This window comes from Canis lupus, chromosome 6, assembly GCF_048164855.1.
Source record: "Canis lupus baileyi chromosome 6, mCanLup2.hap1, whole genome shotgun sequence".
NCBI lineage: Eukaryota > Metazoa > Chordata > Mammalia > Carnivora > Canidae > Canis > Canis lupus.
This window is the reverse complement of record NC_132843.1, coordinates 35,168,371-35,183,168: the sequence shown is the minus strand read 5'-3', so window position 1 is coordinate 35,183,168 and position 14,798 is coordinate 35,168,371. Positions and strand designations below refer to the sequence as shown.

General features: G+C 43.5%; 1 protein-coding gene across 6 annotated transcripts in view; it reads right to left on the bottom strand.

Annotated features, from left to right (window-relative positions):
• The window catches only part of SETBP1 (SET binding protein 1), a 358,380-nt gene that overhangs the window by 281,446 nt on the left and 62,136 nt on the right, over nucleotides 1-14,798 (bottom strand). The gene's annotated exons all lie outside the window — the stretch shown is intronic.

The window sequence follows — 14,798 nt, the reverse complement described above, 5'->3', positions numbered from 1 at the left end:
GTGGTTTGGTAGATGTATTCCCAGATTACCTAAACAGAGCATGGTTTACAGCAAAACCTGGTCTCAACCTAAGACTTCTACCTTAAGGACCATCCTTGGCAGCAACCTTTGACCAAGTTCATCCTGGGCCAGATCCTAACCCAGACTGTCTCTTCTTAGTTCTATATCTAAAAGAGATAATTTCATGAATCATTTTACAAATATTTATTGAATAAACGTGTACCTCTGTACCAAATACTGTCCTAGGCCCAAGGACACATCAGTGAGCAAAGTCTCTGCCCTCAAGGAGTTTTTTTATTCTGGCAGAGAATGGCAGTTAATAAATAAATAAGCTAGTAAAATGCACAGCACATAGGGTAGAGACAAATGTGAGGTATAAAAATAATATAGGTTAGGAGGAACAGGGAAGGTCAGAAGGGGTGGGGTCTGTTATTTTATATAGAGTGGTTAAGAAAGGCATCATGGATAACTGATATTTAAGCAGAGAGGTCAAGAGCAAGCACTGCAGATGTCTGGGGGAGGAAATAGCAAAAACCAAGCACTTGAAGTTGATTGGTGCTTAGAGTCTTTTGGAAGGTAGAGCACAGTAAGATGAGGCCAGGCAGGTAAGATGAGGCCAGCTCACTTACAACTCTGGAAGCCATTGCAAAGAGTTGATTTCTGCACAGAATTAAATGGGGAACCATTGCGGGCTTGGGATAAAGGAACACCTACTGTGGAAAACAGAATGGATATACGGGTTTGGAGATTCCGCTAGTAAGTCCAGGCTAGAGAGAGACATTTGAATGTTTTATGTGTATAGATAATAATCGGTGTCCTATGAGCTTATAAGAGAAGACTAGAACGGAGTACTGAGTCCCAAGGCACTCCAATGTTTAGAGGCCAGGGAGATGCGGAGGACCAGCAAGAGATTCAGAAAAGCAGCCAGCAGAACTCAGAGGAAAATAGAGTGCTACCCCAGAAGCCAAGGGAAAAGAGGTTCACAGAAGAAAGGATCAATCATGACAAATGTGGCTAAGAGGGCAGATAGTAATTAATGTTATCAGAAGCTTAGGAGCATCTCTCCAAAGATTATTTAATTTCTGGCTTTCAGCATACATGGGAAGAAAATGAGAGAAAGGATTTCACAGCTCTAAATGACCATTGTCACTTACCATCCCTCTTGGGTTTGCAAATTGTTCACAGTGAGAGTTCAGAGAGTCAATATGATAACTATCAGCCTCAAGTAACCCAGCACCACGCTATATTTGCTGGTGATGTTTGCTTCCACCTAAGGGATGCAGATGCCTTGATGCTAATTGCTTCCCTGTTCCTCACCACAAGCAGGGAGTGTAGAGGGAGCAATCCATTTACCTGGCCTCATTTTAGATGGGAAGAGACTGAAATACCAATTTGGGCGCTATGCCACGTTATATTGTCCCTCCTGTCCATCAGAGTTTGACTTCGGTGACGTGGCATTCGATGTCCTCTGCGACTCACTGTTTCATAATCCCAACTATTTATTCCAACACATGCAGTTACTCACTGTTCCCTCAACACCTGGAACACTTCCCTACTTTTGGACTGGGATGCTTCCCTCCCTACCTCTGCCTATTTAAGACAGGTTTTCAGCCCAGTTAAATTCATCAGTGAGTATTTCTGTAAATGAGGCTTCTTGCGAGTCTAGAATAATTTCTCCCTTCTCCCTTTGTCTTGCCCATATGCACTTATAATATACATGTTATCATTTGTGCCTGGCTAACTTGATATATTTTTGGTGACAGGCACCATATCTTCCTGATTTCTGTTTATCACTTAACACTGTGCCTTGTTCCAAATAATTACTCAACAATTATTCAGAGGATGAGTGAATTACTCTTAACAAGGAATGATGAGGCTTAAGAGTTAAAAGCAATAGTTGAGTTCAATGCAAGACCTGTCTAAAATTCAGACACCTGGATCTACTCTTTAGCCATACTGGTTCCTGCTTCTGCCCATGCCAATTGTTGATGGTAACAGAACTGTTTAATATGCTCTGAAGGCCTTGGCTCAGCCACCTCAGAAATGGGCTTGCATATGCTTTCCTTCTCTGGGCACACTCCCATACTCTCAGACTCAATGTGAAACGCCTGACCCATTCAGGTTTTTTAAATAATTACTTCATTCCTACCCTGCCCCTCCCCCCCAAAATACCCAGGTAGACATTGAGATAATACTATATGGTTCACCAGAGAAAAGCAAATGGTTTGTATCTCTTAGGGCCCAGAGGGTACATAAAACCACACTAGGAACTCCTACCCCCATGTCTATCTCCATACTCAGCCCGTAGAAAAGAATAGACAAATATTTCTAGCTTTCCATACACTTCAGGATCTGAATGAAACTCAGACCTCTGAGTTCTCAGTGCTAAATGAGTTGCACTGCCTGGATAATATCTTAGGAGCTCAGGACCTGAGATATCAAGAACTGGCTGTAATTAAGGAAGAGATCCAAGGTGTGGGGGTCTGGAACTGAAAGGGTTTGTACGAGGGTGACAGGACAAAAGAGTATGTCGGGAGTGAGAAAAGAACTTAGCAGATCTTGAAGCAGGAAAAACAAGACAAAAAAAAAAGTTTTCAGAAGCTTAGTGGAATTGTGAATTGGCTAGGGTGAGAGATGAAGCTGGAAAGACCAGTCTGGCTCGCTAGTCCAGTTTGTTACCTAATGGTTCTAATATAGCTGCCTCTGTGCCTTTGACCTGGGTCAGGCAGGGCATAACAATGAGGCCATGCTGTGCACAGAGACCTTCCATCAGTCACAAGTGATGGAAAGAGCACTCTACCAGGAGTCAGAAGGCCTGTGTCCCAGCCCCGGCTCTGCCACTGAAAAAACTTGTAAATATAAACAAGGCAATGCACTTCTCCTTGCTTTGGTCTTCCTCCTCCAGGGAATAAAAGGGTAAAGCAATGGCACTGCCCACCTCATAGCTTTGCCATGAAGCTTATATACAGTAATGATCATGAAAGCTCTATTCAAAGTCAATATGCATATGAAATGAATCTCTAACAAAATATGGTGGGTTGTCTTAAGAAATACATGGTCAAAAAAAAAAAAAAGAAAGAAATACATGAGCAGAGCTTAGCATAGACCCAATGAGAGCACTGTGCCCCATCGCCGCCCTCACTCAAAGAGTGCATCCTCTTGATGAGGGACCACATAGTCAGTTCTTCTGAATCAGCGGGTGTCGGAGGAACACCAGCACCAGCACCATGACCGACTTGGACTGACTCCTGGCTCTTATTTGCTAGCTTGTGCAACCTGGGGCAAGTTTTGTAAACTTGCTAAGCCTTGGTTTTTGCTTTGTTTTATTTATCGGTAGAATTAAAATGACGTTGCCTACTGGGAGGTGAAGATTGGGGATGATTCCGTGTGAAGTTTCTAAATCGGTTCCTGGCACACTGCAGATACTCACAAATGTTGTGGCCATTTTCATAATTAGCTTCAACATCAAAGACCTCACATATGATAGATAACATATCAAATTCATCAGCCATTTGCAAAGGATTGAAACTGATATCATAAACATAATTTAAGCCTTATTTGAGACTTTCTGCTTCTTTCTGTCTGTCCTTTATTTGTCGAACTGAGAATGGTAACACGGAAATCAGCTTACGATGTCATTTAAACGCACTTTGTATTAGAAGATCTTCTAAAGGCTTCTCCCTGTTTCCTCACTCATCTTTGGAAAAAGAAAACCTAACAGAACAAAAGAAGTCTGTTTCCTGACTGATACCTAAAAAATATATTGTTATTCCACACCACACTTATAATTTGGATTAGATTTTGTACTTCTCTCACATTTGGGCTAGCAAGGGGCTGAAGAGGAGGAAGAAGGGGAGGGAAAGAGGAGGTATGTAAACCAGAATGGCCCAGAATAAGTATTTAGGCATTTAAAGTTAATGAAACCCACTGGGGTTCAGCCAGTCAGAGCCTCCCTCCATCCTTCGATGGTAGAAATGAGGTCAGTTGACTAAGATTTAGAATTTAGCTTTGTAGGCCATTACTGTGTTGCTAGCTTGGGTTAGCAAGGAGAGGCAGGCTTCTGGTCAGGCCCTGGGTGATCATTTAGAGGCTAGGCCGAGCCGCCTGGAGCACAGACACCGAGTCAGCGCTCTGCAGAGCCCCCACTCAGACAGGCTTCCTTCCCTCCCATCCTGGGAGAGCTGTGTGAGACCCGATGAGGGAGGGAGAGGCCCCCTCCCTCTATCACAACAAGGAAGTAGTAAGACGTTTAAGGTGAAACATTCTGGATGATTACCTTTAAAACAAACACTATTTCAGAAACAGTATTTACCAAGCCAGGAGAAGGGGACTGACGGGAGACACATGACACCTGTTCTGTTGCTGCTGCTATAACAAAGCTGCCGCCAGCACAGTAATCCTGACAAGCGTTCAGCCAAGAAGGTGCCAAGGTCCTCAGCAAGCATCCAGGCCTGGGGTTCCCAATCTGGCTGCACATCGACATCACCTACCTGGGGAACTTGAAACGTTACTGCCTGGAACTCATTTCTAGATGTTCTAGTTATATGGTATGGGATCTAGGAGAGACATCAGCATTTGTTTGTTTGTTTGTTTGTTTTTATAAAAATTCCCAGTGATTCCAACATGCAGCCAGAGTTAAGAAGTATGAGAACTACGATCTACTTCAATCCCATTAGGTAAGAGAGGAGAAATATGAAGTTCGAAGAAACTGAATGAGTGATGTGTTCTTAAATTGCCTTCCCCTTATTGTCCAATATTTTGGACATAATTTCAGGGAAATCTTCTTATTTTTAGACTTAACTATGAAGCACCCCCACCCCCAGCCCACCACCCTGGGGTGCACCCTGTATGGGGAAATGAAACTCTACCAGGCTGAGGTAGAAGAAGGGAACTGAAAGGTGAAACTGACTTTAAATAGGAATGAAACTGACAAGAGTCAGCTCAAAGGCCAAAAGCGGAGAAATGAAGCAAATGAAAACAAACCACCTCACTGAGAAAAGCTAGTTAAACCCTGAAAGTTCTTTCAGTTTGGATAATTTAAGGTTTTAGTGAGGGATTATGTTCTACATGTTGCAAGTATTCCCCCCACGCGGTAAAGCTTAGCAGACCCGGCATTTCTTGGGGGCAGCTGCAGAGCCGTAAACAGTCTGCTGATTGAAAACACACCTCCTGAGATAAAACAGTGGAAGGCAGTGATCACTGCTCGTGGACCACCACAGATAAGATCGAAGGGCTGCCACCTTTCTATTGCCCTATGAACAGCACTACCTCTATGCCTAGTCCCAACATGGGTCCTATTTGATAGTTAAAATAAATATCGACCCCATTCCACATCACAAAAGGGCCCCGAAAGACCTAATTCACCAATTCTAAACGAAATGGAAGAAAGATGATGTTCTCCAGTTTAGAAAGGCCTTAGTTTAGATTTTTGATGGTGGTTGTTACCTTGAGAAACTGGTTACAGAGTTTGAGTTTAGACCCTGAACTGACATCACACAAATACAGCGTCTATGATGGTCCCTGGCAGGCATCTCAGGGACCCATAGGTGCCTTTCATCAGCAGACAACGGAAGAAATGCCCCTTAGCCCAAGTCTATATTTTCTCACATAGAAAACATGGATGGGAGCCCAGATCCATAGTTTCCCAAAGATATGATAATGATCAAATCAGGGGAACAGACAGAACAGAGGCAGTCAGAAAGACTGGGCTGTCATATGCAGTGGCTCATTGACGCAAGTTTTTAAACAGCAAGATCTTTAAAAACATCTATTTTAGCCCTTTGACTTTTATAGTCTCAGGATTTGGGTCCTGAGATCTCTCCTCAGCTACTGCTTGCTTTTTTGACCTAAGGAAAATGCTGGTTAGTCAAGGGAATGATCTGAGGTCTGATTTATTAGGTCATCTCCTTAATCTAGCTGAAGCTCAGGAGTATGCCCTGTCCAGTCCCTGTGCTTTGTGGTGTCCCTGATGCTAACAGCGTCTTCTACCTCAGTAGTCTGTCCCCAGACTATCCTCCCTTGGCTGAGAGACCAAATTTAGACAGGACTCTAAGTGAGTAACAGATGAGACAGGACGAGAGCTGGAACTTCCCAGTACTTTCTTGATAAAGTGGAGAGTGACATGAAGGTTCCCCTACTCCGCAAGCTTGGGACTTCGGAGACATGTGCAGCAGACCAATCTCCAACCAGGAACGGAGTGGTGAGAAACAGGTTTCAATAGCAGACATAGGCGATGTGGCTGGAGCACTTGCCACTTTGATTGTCCTCATCGCCCTTTGGCACACTTTGAATTGTGGGAGGGTTAGCAGCCACAGGATAGGTTCCTGATCTGCAGAGCATGTTATGATTTATAAATGGCTTCCCTTACTTTATAACAGAGTAGAGAGGCTGGACTCTGGAGTCAGGGTTTAAATCCCAGTGGTAAAAAATCAATCAATCAATCAATCAATCAATCCCAGTGGTACAGCCTCGGCCCAGCTGTTTTACCTCTCCAGACCTCAGTTCCATCATCTGCTCAATATTTCCCTCTGGGCTAGAGGGCAGATTAGATGAGGTGGTACAGATGAAGCCTACAGTAAAGGAGCAAAAAGTAAATGTTGACTAGACATTAGCTATTATTATTAGCAGTGTGTTATTTAAATCTCAGACTAATAACAACTCCATCAACCCTGGTGGAGCCCGGCAGGAGACAAAGAGCATGCAGGCTCACGCATACCTGGGTGCATATATGCATGCACGTACCCACGGATGGCTGGTGGGCAGTGGAGATGTGTCTAGAGAACTGGTGTCAGCAAGGCAGGAGGCTCCAGATAAGGCCATGCTCCATGTGTCCTAGCAGGAGTATAAGTGTATTGTGGACTACAGATGGTTGAAACACAACTAACAGAGACTAAAGTATTTCATCCAGATCATACCTCATTGACAGAAATGATCAGAGACTGAGTGTCTGGTCCAGGATCACCCAACTTGTTAGCAAGCAGCAGGACTGATCTGTCAACCCAACCTGTCTAGCCCTAAACCCAAACTCAAAGCAGAGGGGAGAGGGGGGCATGGATTTCAAAAATGAGCCCAAATCCTCTCTCCCACTGCCTATATCACCCGGTTCTTCTGAATCAAGTCAAAAGGCTTATCCTAATAACTATTTCTTATGTTGGATGGACTCAGATGTGTGACTCCCCCCAAAAAAGAATTTAAAAAATATGAAATCTGCCTTTTGTCAAATGGATTCACACCGAATCAATCTGCAGGGCACCAAAATGTCACACTGGTGCATCAGTAAAGTCATTCTGGTAATTCAAGAAATCCATAAAACTGCCCCCTGGCACCCTCCTGAGCATGTCCACAAGCCAGAGATACAAGAGCCATGAGTGAAAGCTCTCCTCCTGAGAAGCTCTGAGTGGCAAATTTTCAGGACCTAGGTTTATATGGAAAAAAGATATTGCATCATTAAAGAGGTTAATGAGCTTCAAAAGGCAGATGCCCTGAATGCTGGGGAGGGGACAGCAGAGGAGCAGAGGGGATGGTGGGAGAGACATGTGCAGGGAATTGCTCCATTCTTCAATGTCAGGCATGGTCAGGAGGTGCCCTCCTCATGGTAATAATTGCAGCAGAAGGACAAGCTCTCCTGGTGGGCACTGGAGCCTGGCTGATGGCTGGGCAGTGACCTGCCCTTCACATCCAGCCCTGGGCTCTCTGAGTGAAGAATGCACTTGTCAGCACAGAGATCCCTAAAGATTCTGCCAAAACCAGCTAGCTCACTGTTTTTCAAAAGGATTGCCCACAGAATATTTGTCTCAACTGAAAGAGTTCCCTAATCAAATGGTGTTTAGGGGGAAACTGCATATGACATATCACTCTTGGAGCTTCATAAGGCACATTAACATGAGAGAGGCTCTGAGAAATGCTTTATAAAGAAACTTGTTCATTTCTTTTTTAATCAAACTTTTACAAAACGTATTTAATCACTGAAGTTTCTGCCTCTCCTCGGTTTGTTGTTGTTTTGTTTTGGTTTGGTTTTGGTTTTAACCTGACACCTAGCTACATCCCATTTGGGAAAACATTTTCAGAATAGCTGTTCTAGCCCAAGATCCCTCATTTTACAAAATATCAAACAGGTACACTGATGTCTTAGTGACCTACTAAGGGTCACAAACAAGTTAGTGCTTCTTCTTTTTCAGTAAGCTAAGGGCGTGTGACATTCTGTGGATAGGTTCAAGAAAATCAGCCAAGATGCCAGAATAAAATATTGATCGACAGATCAATATCAACCTATTGATCACATTCTCCAATCAACAGTAGGGCTGAAGAAGGAATGACCTTGACTCTTTATGATGAGGTTTGGGACATGGTAAATTCCAGAATCATGCCTGAGGGATGATTTTGAGTTTGAACAGGAAGAGCTTGTCTAAAATTGGTCATTAAGGTCAATGATGTCTTCGTGAAGTTGAGATGCAGAGTCCAACAGGAAATGAGAGAACCAAGGAGAACCACAGTGACAAAGTTAGCAGTGGCGTGGGTGACTGGGTCTAGATAAATTCTTGAGATGGAGTTCTATGCGCTGGGCTGGGCTGGGTATTTATATGTTCTAATTACTCTGAGCATATGGTGCTCATTTTAAAAGGTCAAGACCACAGACATAAAGGGACTTCTCTATCAGAATGCCCAGCATTCTTAACTAAACCCTGCTCTCTTCAATTTCGCTATCCATTTAAATGAAGTCATAGAATGTTGTCCTCTTTTTTTGAAAGTCAACTCCACTCATGACATAAATTCCAAAAGAATAACCAAAGTAATGAATGACAGAGGACACACCTGAAATCATCTTCATAGATGCTTTGGACGTTGATTCAAATTTGACGTAGCATTGATCAAGCTAGTTAGGTTTAAGTAACAAGCACAGCATAAGGAGTCAAGGTGGCTATTAAAGTACCCTTCACAAATCCCACTGTGTTCTGCACTGACCAGACTGCACCTGGAGGAATGGATTCCACTTTACTCACACTTGAGTTATATTTAAATAAGGCATTCATAGAGGGAGTGTCCCTCATAGAGGAAGTGATACCAGGAATGACCTGCAGAGTGAGCAGAAACTAGAGAAACTAAGGTTGTTTACGATCCAAAAGACTATGGCTCCGCATGACAGGTCTCTTGTGGAAGAAAGAAAAGATCTGGTTTATAGGATTTTTAAGAAATTGCACAGAGGCATCTATGAAGAGTGCAAGAAGACAATATAGTGTGTAATATAAGCACTAACTCTGTAAGAGTTTGAGCCATCCATGAGTGGTGGGTAGCCAGATGTCTATCATCCTTCAAACAGTCACCTGTTTGTTTTCAAACCAGACTTCACTTGCCATAATTAAGTGGGATGATCTCAAAGTGCTCCCAGGGTTCTGTCTTGTTTCTTTGCCTCCTGTCTCCCCCACAGCCTTGACTTCTTTCCCATTCATGACTACAATTTGGCTCTCTTCCTTCCTCCCTCACCTCCCTGGTCCATCACACACCATCCTCAGTGTCACACTCTTCTTTTCCAAGATGCTTGACCCTGACTTCTACACAGGGCATGTGCTTTGCCAACACCACATGTCTTGCCTCCAACACAAAGCTCATGCTCACCTAAAGCATTAGTGCCTTGGTCACACCAGTTACTGGGTAGGAAGCCAATGTCCATGTGTCGGGGACCTGAGGGAGAGATTGCCTTAGTTATGGGCAACTAAAGCAATGGATGGGAAGGGCTCGATAATGGTGTGATTCTATTATATTTGAGGTAGTGCTCATTCTAATGTACAAGATTCTCACAGGCAAGGCAAAGGCATTTCTATGACATTAGGCAAGTCATACTAGGTTTCTATTCCCTAGTCTCATGTCCCCATCCCTGGGAGTAAGGTTCCTTAAAACTATATTCACCAAGAGTGGAAGAATATTTTCACACCTGCTTTCTAGGATCTGTCCAGATCATCCTTCCAGGGTTCTGTGATTCATTGCACAAAATCCTATTCTTCTGTGGTGAGCTCGTGGCAGGCTCATGTTGGTTCCAACACAAGAGTAGCCTTGGTGGATTAGAGGCCCTGGCAGGAAATCAATCTCTAATCTCTTTTTAGTGGCTCATCCTTCTCAGTAGGATTTTGGAAATAATCCACAGTCAAAGGTGACTTCTTGAACTGTCAGAGAGGAATAGCGGAGAGAACACTGTGCTGCCAGACACAAAAGCTTGCATGATTGTCCCAGCTCTGATGGACCTTGAGAAAGTCAATAACCCTCCTTAAGACTTGGTTTCCTCATCTGGAGATCTGAAGAGTTTGAATTTGCAGTAGCTCCTAACATTTCTGGGTCACAGATGATCTTAAGAATCTGATAAAAGCTGTGGATTCCCTTCCCAGAAAATGCTTAAATTCACATACAGACAAAACTGCATCTAGTTCCAGAAAGTGAGGAGAAAACCTCAAACCACCTACAGGATTCCACAGTAACCCAGGACCCTAGAGTAAAAACTCCATGGGCCAGTCATTTATAATATTCTCTAATGTTTCTCTATCTAGCTCTCCATCACATCTTCTCTGTAAATATTAATTTCATTAAGTATTTTTCTCCTTTTTAGCTCCCAGTAGTTGCATACAGTTCTCCTGACACACCTTGGGCCCTTAAAGTAATATATAAAATGTGTCACATGAACTCATTTTAACAGACAACATAGAACCAGCACAAATAAAGTATGCAGTTGCCACTGCTGGAATACAATCTCTCTACTCAACTAAAAACTTAAATACCCACCAGCACTCCACTTAGATCATTCCCCAAGAACAGCCACATTCTTCAGAAGTATGTCTATTGTTTGCCTATGTCTCTCATCATGACATCCACTTTGCATCTTATGATTCCAGAGACAGCTGTCCCGCTCTCTATCCATGAAAAAGATGGTGGGCCCACTCAAGCATTGACCACCAGTCTATGTTCCAATGATCCAGGCATTCAAGTGCCACTGGGGTCCTGAAGGGTTTCATACTGTGACTGGTAAATCAGCTGCATTGGGAAGGTTACTCGTCAAATAAACCCAAATCACATAAAGAGATGTGAATTCTATATATTTTTTCTTCTCTCTTTTACTTAAAAATTGTATCCTATCTATTTGCCTAAAGTATCAAAGTCAATATTATTGAGTATTTACTAAGAAAACATAACCCAATACTTTGAGAAATACAGAAAGACGGTTCCAGCTTTCAAGGACCTGGTATTGTAATTGGAGAGAAAGAAATGAAAAACATAACAATAAATTTTTAAAAAGCAAGTAAGAGATAAGTCAAATAACAATATCCCCTGCAAATAACTATAAATGGCAATAAAATAGAGACCACAGCCCTATGAGATGAATTGTCAAACAATGGTAGAGGACAAGAAGTGGCACAGAAAGCAAGGATGAGCACTAACCCAAGTAAATGCTGGATGATGCTCATCTGGCTACACCCTCTTAATGACCCCAAATACATGGTTCCTCCACGTTCGTGTATATGCCCCTATTCCTTTCTGTACTCCACCAGCTCTATTCAATAACCCCCACCACCTGCAAGGTTCCACACAAATCCCATCTGCCCCAGGAAACCCTGTCCTACTGAACTAGCCCACGATGATTTCCTATGTGTTCACAATTTATAGCAGATTGTCAGTATTCCACACATCTTCCATCTTACCTGGCCTTATTCTGAAAATCTTTCATAACTTTAAATTTTGTACATCCTAAACTTTGTAGCTAAACCTCCTGAGAGCCAAGGCCATGTGTTCCCTTGCCTCACATCCTCTGTAGAGCAGAACTCTGTGACAGCTGTACAGAACGAAGATATGAAACCCAGAAGAATCCCAGTGGCATTTGGTTTGATTAAAGCAGATGTCCATAGCTCCTCACATCTACCTGATAATGCTACCTTACTTAGACTCTCAAAATTCATGTTAAAGCCCTAACTCCCCACATGATGGCATTTGGAGATGGGGACTTCGGGAAGTAATGAGGTTTAGCTGAGATCATGGAGTACCCATGATGGGATTAGTGCCCTTATAAGAGCAAGAGACACCAGAGCTGCTCTCTCTGTCCTCACATGAGGACACAGTGAGAAGGGAACCATCTACAAGCCATGAAGAGGTCTGTTACCAGGAGCCAAATCAGCCAACACCTTGATCTTGGACTTCCCAGCCTCCAAAACTGTGGGAGATAAACGTCTATTGCTGAAGCCAGCCAGTATGTGCCATTTTGCTACAGCAGCCTGAGCTAATAACTTTAATTCACTTATGAATAAATCAGTGTCTCCATGACCTACTTTGGCAACGTATCCCCAGAATCTGTTACCCCCAGAACATCCCCCACCACACCTTCTTCCTCTCTACTCATTTGACATCTTTCCTGTTCTTCAAAGCCTCATCCAGTGTCACATCATCCACGAATCCTTCCTTTAGTACGGGGTCCCACTCCCACCCCAGGGAGCCTTCCTCACTGTGAACTCACAGCAAGGACTATCTGCACCATCCCTCAGCTACTTCATCGTGCATTGGCATAGCATCAAGAAACAACTGGTGAATGAGCACAGACAGCATCGGAGAACTCTGGATAATCAACGTTTATTTCTATTTATCTTTTGTATCGCTACCATATTCCATTGATTGTAGGATGCACAATTTTTTCTTTCTAACATCTCTGAAATTGTCTGACAGTCTGTGGCATCTTACATTTGATGATATATGGCATTTCAGTTTTCACAGTATGTCCTTAACTCCTCCACAGACTGCAATCTCTTTTAGGAAAAGACTCACACATTATGTATCAGTTTTCCTTCACTTGCCCAGCAAAGACCCTGTGGACAGCATAGAGCTCCATACTTTCTTGCTAAAGGAGGAAACTACCTCCCTGAAATCCAGTAAGAAGCTCAGCCTCCTGGAGTCTGGGATCTCCAATTGTCCCTTCCCTCCTGAAAAAAGGAGGAGAGCAGCCAGAGATATGGGCACATTGGATGGTGAGGGGGCTTAATTCTTGATCATCGATTTCCCACATCACAGAATTTGGGAAGTGGAAACACACACTGACTCCACTGTGGCTTCTCTCTCTGAATCCCAGGGTCACACTTGTTTCTTTGTGTCTCGTTCTTCTCTTTTGTAAAATGGGTCCCATTACACTTACCTCCTCAGAAAGGGATAATGATTGGAACAGAACCAAATGACCAGATCTTATAAATGCTGCAGATGAGTATTATTAAGTGCCTGCCCTGAGGACCTGTTGCTTCCAAGCATGGAAAGGGGAAAGAAAGGACACCGGAAGGTCCCAAGGTGGCTGTTCTGTATATCCACAGTGCACTACTGTGAGAACTCCCTCTGAGCTCACCCACTTTCTCTCCATACTGCCCACCCCAGCAAACACTGCTGATGAACACAGAAGACTTGGTAGTGACAAAGAGAATGAGGAGAAATGGATGGTGAGAAGAGCCAGCAGGGGGTTCCATACCAGCCCTTGGGAGACACTTGCTCACCACCTTCTTTCAACAGTCTGTGTCTACTTGTGTGTCCTCCCACATGCCCAGGCAGCAAGTGCAAATATGTCTTGTTACATGATCCATCCTGTGTTGCCCAATAAATAACAGACACAATCTAAGTTGCCAAGAGCAGCTTATCGGAGGCTGATCTTTATGTCTGGATCCGAGGTCCTGGAATACCAGCCCAATTAGGTGGAAGCTAAATGAGCTCTATACACAATTCCCTTTACCCACGCTGCTCCATCGAGGTGCACGCATGGACATGCATACCATGCCAGCACACAGACAGTCTTCCTTCTGAGAGGCATCTTAAAGAGTCTTAGATTGAGCTCATGCTACCAGATGACTTTTTACAAAGCCATGGACTCTTCAGCTACTTGAGGTTTCTTAATAAAAGACCCTGATGTTTTCTTAATAAAAGCAACGAGGCCAGAGTCACTAAAACTAGCATGCTCAGATACCCCCCGGTTTTTCCTCCTCTGGAAACATAAATCAATGTTCTGGTTTGTTCCCTCTTTCCTTTTCCCTCCATTACTAAATTATGTTCTCACTGAATGATGAGGAGACCAAGAGATCATCTTTTGTCCTAACTCAAAGAGAGATACACATGCCCCTCTTCTTCATGTCAGTGGTCTGGCACTCCCTTCCTTGTTTCCTTCCTCTCTCTTTTGGTGATGGGGGTGGGGGGCTGATAGTGACAATTAATGGAACTAGTGTTCCATGAAGCTTCCTTCTCCAGAGTCTTTGCCTTGGGTCTCCCAAACCCATCCAGCCTCCTGAGGCAGAAAAAAGTGTAACCCATCTTTACAAAGACCCACTGACCCAGACATTTCTGCCTTCCTGCCAAGGAGGCTGTCTCTACACAAGAATCAGAGTTGGGAGTGGTCCAGGGATAGCTGGTCTAGTAGGCATCAGTTTGTGATCTAATGAGTTTGTGAAACACCATAAACTCGACCACACTTGGAGATCCGTGATGCTCATTAACATATTAAAGGCTTTGAGACATCCTACTGCAAAGACATCTGTTTAGCTCTGTTCGGCCAGGTGTTTCCCAATCTTTTTTGCTAACGGAATCTTTGTTGGCCTCTAACACCTCTTAATGTTCTGAGTCGGTGCGTGCCACAGGCTACATATTGTACAACTCGGACCTAGTCCAATAGTTCATTTTTCTCCTGGGAAAAGGAAGAAACAGAGAGGGGCCTTAACTCACTTAATCTCATACATGAATAGCAATATGAAGCAGCACATAAGAAGTAGAGCAAGCCCAGGACTGGGAGGTCAGGATGTCTGGGT